This window comes from Apium graveolens, chromosome 1 (assembly GCF_009905375.1).
Source record: "Apium graveolens cultivar Ventura chromosome 1, ASM990537v1, whole genome shotgun sequence".
Lineage (NCBI taxonomy): Eukaryota > Viridiplantae > Streptophyta > Magnoliopsida > Apiales > Apiaceae > Apium > Apium graveolens.
In genome coordinates this window covers 98,893,222-98,903,498 of record NC_133647.1, presented here as the reverse complement: position 1 = coordinate 98,903,498, position 10,277 = coordinate 98,893,222, and the positions used below count along the sequence as shown (strand labels likewise).

Sequence of the window (10,277 nt, the reverse complement as noted above, 5' to 3'; positions counted from 1 at the left end):
GACTTGTTATGTTTTTATTATGGGCTTTATCTATTTAAAGTGTTTTAAATAAGATGCTCCATAGTTTAGAGTAAAGCTTCTAGAATTATAATGAGATTATAATAGTGAGATCTAGAAGATGACAATTCTAGACTTAAACAGTTCCTGATCATAGGATAACTAATCAAATGTTAGTGGATCCGCAAAGATTGGCACATACTATGCTTGCTCCCTTCAGGAGGATGTCTGTTCTCATAGGCATTTGTGTGGTGATACTATAGCTAGTATATAGGTGCTTATTAGGGAATAAGTTCACTGAACATGACTCGATAAGTTGAACAACTAATGGAGATTACTCACGTGTCAATAGTGGTTCACTGAGTGATAGTTGTACAAGTGTCCTTAGACTTAAGATCGTTAAAGTTATCTTGTACAAGTGTCCCTCAAGGACATCCACTAGGTCTTTTCTGGGCATAGGGATTTATGTACAGAGATAATTAATGTCAATAGAGGATCTACCCCCTCCAGTATAGGAAGAGAATATCCTATGTTATTCTTAGTATCCGAGTTCTGGAATCTCTGGCCAGAGTGTATGAAATTAGAAAGGAGTTTCTAATTTGCATTAATATGAACTTTGCATTATGAATAAGAAATCTTATGATTAAATTTGATAGGCCTGACACGAGATCGACGCCTTGTATTTAATGGGGACATTATAAGGGTAGAAGGAATTCATTGTACGGTAACTAGTCACTGGCTGGTTCTTGGTATTCTAAGCAGTGAATTCATATTATCCGGATAGTCGCGATATGTTGAGAAACATCACTCACGATGTAGAATAAATATAATTAATTAGTTAATTATATTTAGTGAATTTTAGTATTCATATAAATAATTAATAAAAGTTTGTTATTATTTATTTCTACTACCGGAATAATATTGAACCTACAGGGTCACACCATAAAAGAATCTCTTTTTTGATGAAATAATGAGAGAGAGAATTATTTTCTAAATAGTTTAGAAAAAAAAATAATGATTAAAATAGTTTTAATTATTATTAAAGCATTTTATAAAGATAAAATGTGGGGGGTTAATATATAAATATAAAGATATATTTTTTTTAACCCTAGGAGAGCCCTATAAATAGAATGAGATGGATCATTCTATTTACACAATTTTGGTTTTGTGAAAACCCTAGCCTCCATCTTCTTCCTCTCTCTCTCTCCCCCAAAAACTCCATTTTTATAAAAGCTCGGTTTTATAAAAAGGTTCATCGAAGAGGATCATTCAAGGTGGATACCGGTAGAGTGTTTCACACGCTGAGGAGCAACAGCTAGCACTCTATTTTTATAAAGCTTCGATTCACAAGGTATGGTTAAGATTCCTCAGTTTTTCTTTTTATACATTTTTCTTTATGTGCGGTATATGGTTTTTATGGAATAAATGTTATATCACGCTTCCGCTCATCCGTAAATTCCTTCATGCGTTATATTCTTTGAACATTTTAAAAGAATCATATTTATTCTTCATAAGAACCACATATCATATCTACTGAAACCATCAGTAAATGTTATGGAATATTATAAGCCACCCCTTGTCATCATATGCATTCGACCATATACATCTTTATGTATAAGTCTTAATCGTTCGGTGGCCCTTTCACCTGATCAGGTAAAAGAAGCTTTAGTCATTTTGCCAATGAGACAAAGTTCACATCTTTCGTATGATTCAAAATCAAACTTATGCAAGTATCCATCTATATGTAACTCAGAAATGCATTTCTCATTGATATGTCTTAACGACAATGCTAGAGGTAATGTTTGATTTGAGTCATCTTAGAACATATATATTGTTAACTAATTGTGCAACTTTATAAGCCTTATCATTAAAATAGAATAAACAACTATTGTCTATTTAATTAAAATGAAAACCTTTCTTGTCCTGACAAGAAATTGATTTAATGTATCCGCTAAAGGCAGGCACATAATAAAAGTTTATAAAGTTCTCAATTTCATCTTATGGGCAAAATTAGGTATCGAGTTCCTTCAACTAGAGCAACAACTTTTGCTTCAATTTTGACCCGATACCTGAAGCTTGACCATTGCCAGTCTTCTTCTTTAGATCTTCCAAACAAGATCAAAAATTTAACTTCCAATCATCTAGTTATTTCCACAGAAGTGACAATTATCCCCTTTAACAACACCACTATCAGTATTCAAAAGTCCTTTGTGATTGGACTTTGGTTTGGCATCGAATAAGATCAAATCTTCACCTTGCCTGTCCACTTTCCTTTCCCGTTTGCATTCCATGTGTACACCATCAATATGGACGTAATTCATGCCTTTACCATGTTATTTTCAGCAGTTCTAAACATGCTTAATAATTCAGTGAGTGTTCCATCTATCTCATTCCTTTTGTTCTTAACAAACTCAGAATAGAAGTTGTTCAAAGATTGTTATATCAAATCAAGCTGAGTCTCTAGACTATTCTTGAAACCCAAAATATCAAGGTACATATACCTATCATCTTTAAGATATGTAGTCCAACCGGATATCAATCTCCCATTAATGCAAAAGTATGATGCCTTATTATTGTCAAATCTTTTGGAAGAGCCTATCCTTCAAACATCCTTTGAAGGTGCTCAATCATATCATAAGCATCATTATGCTCTTGTTGCTTCTAAAGCTCAGCACTCATAATTACAAGCATAGACATGAAACATCTGTTGCATAATCAATTTTCTTCTGATAAGCATTTTGTTCAGCACATGTTTCACTCTCAGCTAGAAGAAATAAGGGAGGGGTTTGAGTGACATCCTTGAACCTAAGGACAATCCTCAAGTTCCCATGTCAATTGAGGAAATTATTTCATGTCAGCTTGTCCTTCTCAAGGACTATTACATAGAGAAGTTATTTGTGTTATTTGTCATTTGATATCTATATTATTAAAGTACATAAAATGACTAAGTCTACAGATGATCATTAAATTATGTTCAAGTGATTATTCATATATATATTCACAATATATATCTCCCACTATTTTATCAAATCAATAGCCCTAACTATTAATTAGGAAATGATATCTTCTATATACTTTCTAGTGAGCCAAGATTCATATTTCACCATGCGTTAGGTAAACTTTAGCTATTCTCCTAAAACATGATTATTTAGGTAGACAATATTTGTCAATTATATCAACTATATAACTCTTGGATAGCTTGGTGGAACAACATTTGTTCATATTTATCTAATAAATCTCACCAAACTCTATGCCTCTAAGTTCAATATCCTATTGTGGTAACTTAGTTAAGTCAAACCCAATAGTCAAAAAGTATCAATATACTTCAACATATCTCCCATGATAGATGGGAGCACTTCACTTTGGCGAACCCACTCCTTGTCGATCTAGGGTTAACGCATTAGACTCATTGGAAGGCATCCGATCAACTTAATATTAACCTTAGGGTTTTGTTAATTTTAAAACGATCATGATCCCATCATAAAGAGATTCCAAATTTTTCCTTGAATAAAAAACTTCAAATCAATATTTGTCAATGGTTTGATTTCCAGGTAGTGAGAGAGTCACAACGGTCTCGCTTAAAACCCACAACCTTACAAGTTCAATGAACCCGCTTTTGACAAAATCGCCCCATATCGGAAATAAAGAAGATTAGTATTTTATTCTGTGTTTCATAAATATGAGAATCTCATAATCGTTTGTTCATTTTAAAATATTGAGTCGTTACAGATTTTATCTTGTTTAGCAAGCATGGCATGGGTGTCGTATATAATACATACATCCTTAATCTAATTAAGCATGCATCTTTATAAACTACTATACCCATACATTCATCATATGTGCATATATATGTAAAGTGCAATAAATAAATATGGTTGGTTATGGCTTTATCTTATGTTATCTTTATCAAGCTAATGACAAAGATCTAGGTCAATCTAAGGTGAAAATAGATACAAGCTAACTATTACATGTCTTCTTTCTTGTATTGCTTGCTTGGATGGCCTCCATGTGAGATTACTCTTCTTTGATGTTCAAATCTTCATGTCTTCATGTACATTACACGAATGAAAAATAAACATTAATCCAATGTACTTACAATAAGAACTCGAGTTACATTCGAGATTTAATAATTACAAGATCAAACGACATGTAAGCCGTATTTAAAAAAAACAAAACCATTAACCTAAGGTCATAAGACATAACCATCCACCATGATCAATTAACACATAATAACATGTTAGAACACATAATCTGATCTTAACATATCATACCCATCATGATCTAATCATAAAAACAAAATATGGAAAAAATCAGAATCAAATTCTGAAAATATTAAATCGCTGATTACAGGGTCTTAACGATGTCAAACGCCTTACAGATCAGTCGATGATAGATTTAGCTATCAGTTTCATTCAGACGTTCGATTCCATATGAAATAGCGTATTCGCATGCCAAAATCGGACACCAGACCCAGATTTCAGCAAAATCCGCTGCATCCGATTCAGAATCATATCAAATACGATTCTTATAATAAGAACAAACACAAAACATGTATATATCAGTATATATACAGATTATATAATCATCATATGATTATACAACTCTCATGAATATCATATATTCAAAACTATACATACGCATATATAAACATAACAACATGTAAAACATACAAAATCGCATACATAACAATCATGGAATATTGTATACATGTTATCATCATAAAATCAGTAAACACATAAATGAATTAAACACTTTTCGCAAGTAGCTCTGATGCCATTGAAGGGTTTCGAGCACATAAACGCAACGGAAACAGTAATTAAAAACGTGAAAAATCAGAATTTTCAAAACCCACCGCAGGATCTATGCGAAAAATAGATATTTAATTCATAGATCAGATTGTTTACCTTAAGAATCTTTACTAATTGGTTGACTAATGGAGATCCAAAGCTTGTTCAATCACCACGCATCCCGCTCTCGCGATCTACGCTCTATCGGTATCCACACGAATGCTTAAACGCAAGGATTGAATGTGGACTAGCACAAACTCGTTTCTTCTTGCTCTCTGCATCTTCTCCCTTGGTGGCTAGGGTTTTAGAAAAAGTCTTGCACTAAAAATCAGCCACAAGAGATATTATATAGAGAGTATAAAAATGAATTATAACTCTTAATTAATTAGGAGTTATTATTATTTTAAAATTCCTATTTGTATAATAATTAAGTCACACTTAATTATTTAACAACTGAGTTTCATAATTAATATTAGTAAATTTGAATATCATTATTTATCTAATTAATTAAGTCATTCTTAATTAATATTATAAATAATTCGAATTACTTTACTATAATTTAAATCCAATTTAAATAAAATAATCCTTCAAGCATTCTTTGTATGTGATCCTATAGGTTATTATTACGTTGGCAACGAATTTTAAATCTAATTTAAAATCGTAAACAATGAGCGGCATCTAGTAATATATCATTGCTACCCAAGTAATAATAATTCGATCGGTGATCGAATAAAACCTTTCGTGAATAATGTACAATATAATATAATCCATTTAACCAAATATTATAGATTAAACTAGAGGCGTGTAATGTGTCATTGTCATCATAGTTCAATCCAAGTTTCCTTGATCAATGAGTAGACTATCATATCAAATCAACATTTGAGCGTGGCCACACATTTCATAGTCTAGCTCACACAAGAATCACTCCTAAAATAGGAGGGTTAAATCCCATCTAGATCATTCATATTTCTCATGCGATTCATAATATACCCAATGTCCACTTTTATCATTACCCGATCAAGGATAACTTTTAATGGAATCAATGTATATTGATTCTCGTATAGAAATATAATGACTTCAGGTCTAAGGACCATTACATCATATCGCTGTGAGAATTTCTTATGACACAATAGATATGTAGAATCTCACATCGGGTCTGTCCAGGACCATGTACATTTACATCTGCCTGTGTTTTTGACTTTAGTATCACTATACCTATGATTAATGAGATATGATCATCAGTCAACAAACACACCAGTCTTAATGCATTATTATTGTCCCTTAATAATAATACTCGACTAGGGACCTTTAGGAATTTTGATACTATTCTCATAATCTTATTTCTAAGTCACGTACTTAAAGATATAGATTTCATATCATATTCCAAGGACATTTATTAATCTAACATTTATATCACAGTAAATTAAGAATTAATAAATTATAAAGGGAATAATCGATAGAATATAAACATTTAATAATCCAAATATCTTAAACTAAAACATTATAGTGTTATCTCTAGGGCACAAACACTAACACGGGCATCCCATAATGAGGGCACTTCTTAAGCATCTCCTTATAGCGATCCCAAGCCTCACATAAAGATTCTCCATATTGCTGAGCGAATTGAGTAAGTGCGTTTCTTATCACAACAGTCTTCACGATGGGAAAGAATTTAGTTAGGAACTTTTGAGCAAGATCCTCCCGTTTGGTGATAGACCCTGGTGGTAGAGAATGTAACCAGCACTTAGCTTTATCACGCAGAGAGAATGGGAAAAGCCTCAACTTAATAGCATGTTAGTCCCTTAACAATATAGTAAGAATTACAGAAGGGGGGTTGAATGGAATTCTTGAACCTTTTTCTTAAAATAAAAATATTCGAACTCGAATATAAATATAAGTGTGTTGATTAGCACAATGCGGAATAAAAACTTAAGTGAATCAAAACACAAGTAATTAAAAAAACAAGAGTCTTTAAAAACTTTCTGGTGGATTTAAATAATTCCACCAGAGATATATATTATATCGAGAGAACTCTATGTGCAATAATGCTCACAACTGCTTACAAATATGAACTACTGAGAATACAGAGAAATGCTAATAATTCTGCTTACAAATGCTTCTCACTTTTTGTATCCCAGATCTTAGTTTCTATTTGCTACTTCTTGATTTATATATTATCAAGATTACAAAGTCAAAAGACAGGATCATTATAAAAACTATCGGGTCTAATGCTTTGTTACTTTGTTCTCTATTACCTAGTTAATAGGCTTCCTCATTCCATTTGCATACACTTCGACGCATGTGACCAGTTGTCACTATCAACTGATATTTAAATTCTTTATCCGTTGAGTACATGATCATCCGTCGACTTTATGATCATCCGTTGATGGCTTCATTGATCATCTGTCGACTTCTATATTAAACATCCGTTGATAGCTATTTGATCATCCGTCGATGGCTTTGTTAATCATCCGTCGGTAGCTATTTTGGCACTTGACTTCAATTCATTTATGCAGAATTACAAGACATCATCTATGTACAATTAATCAACCTATTCTGCATATCTAGTTAAAGTCAGCATGACTTATATGCTACTACAGAATGTATACAAAGGTGTATGCAGAAATGTGCTACAGACTTATTATTACAAAAGCTACTCACTCGATGGGTAATAAGTTATCATCCGTCGGGACTATAATGATTTATCCGTCGGGACTATAATCCTTATCCGTCGAGTGCTACATTATTTCACTAAGTAAAATCTACTTAGGTGTTTTGTTTATGTAATCATCAAGTACACAACATATGCACAACAATCTCCCCCAATTTATGTCTACTGGAATTGTAGCCATAAATTAAGAGATACTTGATGATAACAAAACACCCTAAACATACAGCTTTAAAGAAAAGTAGATAATACTGAAAAGTGCTTCAATTAATCAAAATGTATAAAGTTTAGCTCACAGTCATTTTCAAGATGCTCCTCTAGCCTGAGCAGATTTTTCTAGTTTCTTGAAGGTCTGGATCTTCTTCCAAGCTTTCTGTTATTTTCATCAATCTGATTTTGGAGCTGCCTGTGGAATTCCAGTTCATCAGATTCTGAGAGATTTAGCTTTTCTTACATTTCCAAGAGAGTCTCATTGCTGGAGATGCTCAATTGGTCTTCTAATCTGAAGAATCTTCTCACCCCTTTGTCATCTATGAACTCCATCAGCCAGTAGGGCCTTATATGCACTCTTCTCCCTGTGTATGGGATGATAAGAGTCTTTGGGAGTGCATCTTTAGCTCTAACACTCCTAAGTTCTTCAATCTTCTTCAATACTATTCTTCTTGTAGTGATATTGAACCCAAAATTCTTCTTGAAGGATGAATAAACTTTAATCAGTACAGCTTGGCTCTCTTGAAGAATCCTGTGAAGTGGCCACTGAATCTCCTTTCCTCCTTTGTACTTGAACACTAACCTTTCAGGTAGGTTCCTATATGTATCAATACTTCTTACTTCATCCAGTTCATCCAGATAGAGGTTTAGATCGTAAAATTCTTTGATGTCACACAAGTACAAGTAGTCTCCCTTATTGACTTTGAGCTGAGCTTTAACTATATACTTGGATTTTAGAGGTGACAGCTTCACTTTCTTGACTGCTCTTGACTTTGTCCTTTTTGGCTTGCTAAGGATTGGTAGATTGAAGTCTGGAATTGGTATGTTCTCCCATTCTATTGGCTCATCCTTGGGCACAATAGGTTCACCATGAATATTTCTGTAGAGATCCACCACCTTTATGTCTTCAAATACCACAGAGGGCTTTGATGCTAGAGTTGTAGCTGGTGTGGATTCCTTAGGAAATTGATCTTCCAATTCCTTGTCAACAATATCCAGTTTCCTTTTAGTTCTTTTAGCCAATTGCTTCTTTCTTGGAGATTTATCCTGTTCTTCAACTTGCTTCCTTGATTCAGTTGCTTCAGATGGTTGAGAGGGAATTTGTTGTGATGAATTTACAGCATGTAGCTTGTCCAAGATAGCAATCTGCTCTCTTTTTTTTAGCCTTTTTAGCATCTAGAGCAGCCTGCTTCTTCTCCTGCTTCAATCTAGCTTTTTCTTCCCTCTTTGCTTAAGCAAATTGAGGGTGTCCAGCCACCACACAAATTTCTTCCCCATTTCTGAAAATCTTAGCAATCCTCCTTTTAGAAACTGAATCAGCTGGATCTTTATAGAAGATAATTGATCTTGACAGAAGCTTCTTCTCATCAGGCTTGGGTGTCTCATACACAGTGTCCAAGGGGTTCTTCAAGGATGATTTTGAGTAGTTTGCCCTTGGTTTAAGAATCATTTCAGCCTTTGGAGACTTGATGCATAAAGATTGTCCTCTTTCCAGATAGTTCATGCTCATCTCATTCACACTAATTTGCTTGACTTGAGAGTGATGGATGGCTGACTTAACTGGCTCCTTGACAAGTTCAAACATTTTCTGTATCTCCTCATCAATCTTCTTCCAGTTGACCAAACTCAACTGTTCTTTCTCAGCAACTTTCAAGTTGGCTGCTGCTGCTTGAATCAGATCTATACCATCTGTAACTGGTGGCTTTGAGACAGTAATTGAAGGCACAATTACTTTACTAATTTGTATCTGAAGTTTCTCCCCCTCACTTGGTCCTTTCTCCCCCTTTTTGTTATCATCAAGTTGAGGAGTCAAGCCTTGTGCTTTAGCCAGTTGTATTAGAAGACTGGTCTGAGACTGTTGATTTTGAAGAATAGTGGCCACAGAGTTTTCAATTACTTGAACTCTGTCTTCCAATTTGGCCAGCTTCTTTTCAGCATCTGATTCTCTTCTCAGTCTCAGGAGTAGATCCTGCATGGTACCATAGGGCATTATTGAACCCAGCTTCTCAGAATTATAGGTCTTCAAGTCAGCTATATCATTTTTGAGTTCATCCACACTCAGATTCTGTCTTAATTACTGTAGCTTCATGAGATGTAGAGAATCTAGGTGGGCTTGAAGAATAGCCTTGGTACCAGCATTTGAGGTGTTCTGAATGGCCTTTTGGATATACATGATTTGTTTGACTAAGGATACATTGAATTGTCCTGGTGTAGACTCCCTTGTCAATGCCCATTCAGGTAGATCTGGAATGGAACTAGGGCCTTCATCTCCCCCTAAGTTCATGGTTCCATCAAATAAAATAGAGACATCATCATTAGAATTTACTCCAAATTCTTCAGATGGCTCACCAGCTGTAGAAGGCATTAAGTTGACAGCAGCTTTATCCATTTGTAGAGATTCTGAAGTATGTACTAGATTTAAAGTCTTCTCTGCCTCCTCATTGCCCTGAGCAGCCAACAGTTGATAGGCTGACACAGGATGAGTAAAAGTGTCAGCATCCAAGGAAATGTTATCAATTACAGCTTTGTAATGTTGCTGAAATTGTCTTTCCTTTTCAGCATCATCCACAATCATTGACTCATGAGCAATGGCTGGATCCACCCTTATATCCTTT

The 10,277-nt window shown here is 34.2% G+C and overlaps 1 non-coding gene across 1 annotated transcript; it reads left to right on the top strand.

Moving 5' to 3' along the window:
* Window positions 1-6,324: 6,324 nt before the first annotated feature.
* On the top strand, window positions 6,325-6,431 carry LOC141683883 (small nucleolar RNA R71). Its single transcript, XR_012560476.1, has one exon. It is a non-coding gene; the product is annotated as a small nucleolar RNA R71 (small nucleolar RNA).
* The last annotated feature ends 3,846 nt before the right edge of the window (window positions 6,432-10,277 follow it).